The following is a 5,645-nucleotide window of genomic DNA, read 5'->3' as shown; positions in this document are numbered from 1 at the left end:
CTTTTAAAAATCCAATAATTATATGAGAGCTTATATTGTTAAAAAGATCATTCATAGTTCGTGATTTGAAATAGGTATCCCTTGTGATGGAGTATTCTACACAGTCAAGCAGGATGTGATTCTTTCATCACAAGGGATGCAGAACGGAGGATCCTCACCTTTCAGTAGGTAGTTGTGGGTATATCTGGTGTGGCCAATACGACATCGTCGCATGATGACCTCTTCAAATCTGGACTGACAACCCAAGTAGGTATAACCGATATAGAGTTTTATTTCATGTAATTTGTTGATACCTACTTGAGTGTCCCACCTCTTCTGCATCAGATCACGGATGTAAGTTCTAATGCTAGCTTTGAAATCAGAGTATGGAATAAGAAGTGGGGTCACAGATTTGTTGAGTGCTGCCTTGGCAGCAAGATCGGCCATTGCGTTACCGGAAATGCCTGCGTGGCTTGGTAACCAACAGAAGACGATGTCGTATTGGCCAGTAGCAAGATTATTATACAACTCAACAATGTCAATTAAAAGTGGATATTTACAAGAAATGTTTTTAATAGCCTGAAGGCAAGAAAGAGAGTCTGAATAGATTATGTACTGTTTATGTTTAGGGTGTCTTTGAATATATTTAAGAGCCGTTAGTATGGCGTTAGCTTCTGCTGTAAAAATAGAACTTTTGTCTGGTAATCTAGAAGATATTGTTCTGGATCCAATGACAGTGGCACAGGCCACTGCGCCACCGTCCTTGGAGCCATCTGTAAATAAGGATTTATAATTGCTATATTTACGTTTCAGTTGATTATATTCTTGTCTATATTGTAGTTCATTAGTTTCTGATTTTTTAAATGAAGTTAATGTTAGGTCGACTTGTGTCCTAACCAACTGCCAAGGAGGAGAAGAAAGGAGAAGAAAGGAGACGGGAGGGAGCTATATTTTCCAGCTTAATGCAGGCCGAAGAAAGAAATGGTTTAATTCTATGTCCTAGAGGTGGAACAAGAGAAGATTTTGTGTTGTACAAGTCCTCAAAAAGGGGTTTAAAGACACTTTTATAGGCAGGGTTGGACTGATTGGAGTATAGTTTTGTTATGTATTGTAAAGCTAATTTTATACGTCGTTGGTCAAGAGATGGCTCATCAGCCTCGACGTAGAGGCTTTCAATGGGTGATGTTCTGAAAGAGCCGAGACAAAGTCTTAGACCTTGATGGTGGACAGAATCTAAAAGTTTAAGGTTACTTTTGCAGGCTCCACCATATACGATTGAGCCGTAATCAAGTTTAGAGCGGACAGGTGATCTGTATAAGCGAAGGAGAGTAGTTTGATCACCTCCCCATTTTGAATCAGAAACAACCTTTAGCAAATCGAGTGCCTTCAGGCATTTTACTTTTAGGGATTTAATATGTGGCAAAAAGGTCAAATGTGAATCGAAAATTAGACCCGAAAACTTAGCTTCCTTGACAACTTTGATGGGGCTGCCACTTAGAAAGAGTTCTGGGTCTTTATGGGTTTTGTATTTACGGCAAAAGTCTATACAATTGGTTTTGGACTTTGAAAATTTAAACCCGTTTTCAAGACACCATTTATTTATTTTGTTTAAGCACAATTACAGCTGCCGTTCAATAGTATACATATTTTTACCCCTACAAGAAATGTTAAAATCATCCACGAAAAGTGATCCATCTACTGAATCATTTAGAACCCTGGATAAACTATTGATCTTGATACTAAAGAGTGTCACAGACAAAATACTGCCTTGTGGAACACCCTGATCCTGATTATAATAGTCAGACAACGTTGAACCTACTCGGACTTAAAATTGCCTATCTTGTAAAAACTTTGATATAAAAAGGGGTAAACGACCCCTTAAACCAAAATCATGTAAATCCTTTAAAATGCCATGCTTCCAAGTGGAATCGTATGCTTTCTCTAAATCAAAGAATATCGATACTGCATGTTGTTTATTTATTATAGCATTTTTAGCAAAGGATTCTAAACGTACCAAATGATCAATGGTACTACGATTTTTCCTGAAACCACATTGAGTATTTGTTATAAGGTGATTGGTTTCAAGATACCATGTTAATCTATTGTTTACCATTCGTTCCATGGTTTTGCAGACACAACTCGTCAAAGAGATTGGTCTGTAATTCGAAGGATCAGTATGATCCCGGCCAGGCTTCGGTATAGGAACTACAATGACATTACGCCATGAAGTTGGGGAATCTCCTGTAGTCCATATCTTATCAAATATATTTAGCAATGTTGTCCAGGCATGTTTCAGGTAAATGTTTCAGGAGCTGATAGTGAATATCATCAGCCCCTGTTGCTGTATCATGAGCTTTCTCAAGTGCTGTATAGAGCTCATGTAGTGATAATAATTCATTGTAATCTTCACCATTGTCTGAGGTAAAATTGATCATTTTCTTCTCCTGTTGTTTCTGGTATTTCTGAAACTCCGGGACATAGTTTGATGACGAAGAATGTTTGGCAAGAGTTTCACCAATTTTATTAGCTATGTCAGTTTTGTTAGTTAAGAGATTAGCACCATCCTTAAGATGGCATACAGTAGATTTAGAACCTTTGCCCTTTATTCTTTGGACCATGTTCCACACTTTAGACATTGGTGTACGTGAATTTATTCTGGAAACATAATTCTTCCAAGACTGACGCTTATTCTGTTTAAATGCGCGTCGAGCCTTGGCATTTAAAATTTTAAGTTTATCTAAATTATGGACTGTAGGGGGTTTCCGAAAATATTTTTCTGCTTTCTTCCTGCACTTTCTGGCCTTTTTACATTCATTATTAAACCATGGTTTACGAATGTGTGGAGTTGCAGAGGAATGTGGAATTGCCCTGTCAGCAATGTCATTCAAAATATCTGAAAAAGACTGTATGGGATCTTCATTGTCCCTAAGAAGATCATGCTTCAGGTGTTCAACACACAGAGTCGTATATAATGATCAGCCCTGGCAAAGTTCCTTCTTGACACAGGTGGATCATTACTAGGGTTAACTGTTTTGAGAATGGTGGGGAAGTGATCACTCCCACACAGGCCATCATGAACCATCCATTCGAATTCATTATATAAGGTTGACTCGATGAGTGATAAATCCAGGGAAGAATATGTTCCCGTAGCTTGATGTAGGTAAGTGGCTGAGTCGTCATTAAAAATGCATAAGTTATTGTTGGAAATGAATTCCTGAAGTATTGCACCTTTAGTATTAGTGTGAACACTTCCCCAAAGTGGGTTGTGTCCGTTAAGATGAGGCATGGTTTTCGAAGTTGATCATATAGGGTTTGAAGATCTGCTTGTTGAATGGTAGAAGAGGGAGGTATATACAAACTGCAGAGTGTTATCGCAATGCTCAAGGTCAGACGAACAGCAACAGCCTGGAGATTGGTACGGAGAGAAACAGGGCTATGGATAATACCCTGCCGTATCAAAATTGAAGCACCTCCAGTTGCTTTATCTCCTTGGGGAGAGAAATAGTGATAACCATTATACTGCCGTAAATTAATAGCGTCTGTAGATTTTATATACGTCTCCTGGAGACATAACGCTACCGGTCGAACATCCTTTATTAGTAAAAGTATTTCATTGAAATTATTTGTCATACCTCTGCAATTCCATTGAATTAAAGAACTAGGACTCATGGTGATGGTGGAAGCACTGGGGACATACCTTTGCCAACCCGTGGCGACTTACTGTTGTCGCGTACACGTGGGTGAGGAGACACATCCATATCTTCAAGTGTCTCATATGAATTGTGAACCTCAAGAGAGGAAACTGGAGAATATTCCACATTCTGGAGTGCTCTGATTTTTCTTAGTCTCTTTTTCTCTTTTGCAGATAACTTTACTGTATCAGGTTCAGTTTCTGGTTCAGTCTGAGATGAAGCTGTGGAAACTGATTGATTTCGCTGAGGTGAGGCATCAAGGATAACCTGTTTATCCTTGACCCACGAGATGTCAGTCTGGCACGATATTGAAGAAGTAATAATTCTAGAGGTTGGAGGTGGGGAAGAAATTGTTGCCGAGTACGTTTTAACTGAAGAAGACGGAGCTGTTGTAGATTGGACAAGTTGTTTTGCTTCTGAGTAAGTGATGTTTTTGGTATGCTTTAGTTTCAAGATTTTTTACTCAAATTCAAAAGTTGGACAAACTTTGGAGGAAGCCATATGTCCCCCTTTGCAGATGGCACATTTCAAATCATGTGTGCACACTGAGCTGTTATGTGCTCCACTGCAACGGCAACATACTATCTCCTTGCTACGACAGAACTTCGCCCCATGACCAAGTTTTTGGCAGTTGAAACATCGAAGTGGCTGTGGTACATAAACATCAACCCCGATATTGAAGTAACCTGCTTTGATACATTTTGGTGTAACTGGGAGAGAAAAGGTAAACAGGTAAGTATACGTTTTAACAATATTGCCATCTTGAGTTTTCCTTGTGAAACGTTTAACATGTGTTACTCCTTGCTTTTTCAGTTCTGCAGCAATCTCTTCCTCGCTCATGTCAGACAGACAATGAGCTAAATCTCTTACAATGCCTCTGCTTGAGTTCAATGTCTTGTGAACTGCCACAACAACCTGAGTGTTGACAAACTGATGTAAACCCAGCAGATTGATCGACTGCTGTCTCCTTACACATTCTACTAGAATGGAGCCATTTCGAAGACGTGTCACGTTTTTCACTTCACCAAAGGCACTTTGAATGCCTTTGGAGATAGCAAATGGATTTAATTTTAGTGGCTGTCCATCCGAAGATGATATCACAATAAACCGAGGTCAAGCATCTGTAATTTCAGGCGAAACATCTTCATCCGATGAAGTAGAGTCTACATGTCGGCGTTTAATTGTCTTGCCAGAACCAGAAGAATTTGTTTGAGACATATAATTCAGCATCCCTGCTCCCCACCCGCCATGGAGTGTCAACAAGGACGATGTCGAAGTGGAAGCCGACTACAAACACCAGGGCTACAGAGATGCTATACTCCAGCAAAAGAGGCACAGGTAGCTACAATTGCCAAACAGAGAAATTGCAAGGCTGGTTCCGCCCTAGACACTTACCTGAAGACACATAGAACCCGGAGGTCAATAATGCCAGATTGGCCCATGAGCCACCCCCTTTTGGCATAGGACTCTAGGCAGAATGATTACCAACAGAATACATCCGCTAGAACATTTCATGATAGAAACACATAATAAATCATTGGAAGTAATATAAAGATACTTGGAATAATAATATTTCCCATGCAAAGGGCATGGCGTGACCAGCCGATTGATAGAATCGGGCCGATTCTACCACCCGTCTAGGTGAAGTAAGGGCCAAAGTGGTGTGTTGAGCAGATAGGAACACGGTTCAGGCTCCTACTGCCCTCAACCACCAGGATCCTGTCCTCCACCCACACGGGACGCAACCCACGGCAAACGGGTTGCCCAATTCGACCGCTCCTTGCGGCCAGCAGTGGGGTGCTATGGACACCATAGGGTCCACACCGGGGTTGGCGAGCTCTTGGCGTTACCCAGCACCCACCACAAGGAGGTGGCTCGCCACGGGTGCCACCGGTTTATGAAGTGTAATAGCATCATGCTTACTCAACTCGGTTTTCACCTTGGACACGACAACCCTTTTTAAGCTTTGACGAA

The sequence above is a fragment of the Haliotis asinina genome, chromosome 13, assembly GCF_037392515.1.
Source record: "Haliotis asinina isolate JCU_RB_2024 chromosome 13, JCU_Hal_asi_v2, whole genome shotgun sequence".
Taxonomy (NCBI): Eukaryota; Metazoa; Mollusca; class Gastropoda; order Lepetellida; family Haliotidae; genus Haliotis; species Haliotis asinina.
Note: the sequence above shows the minus strand (reverse complement) of the source record.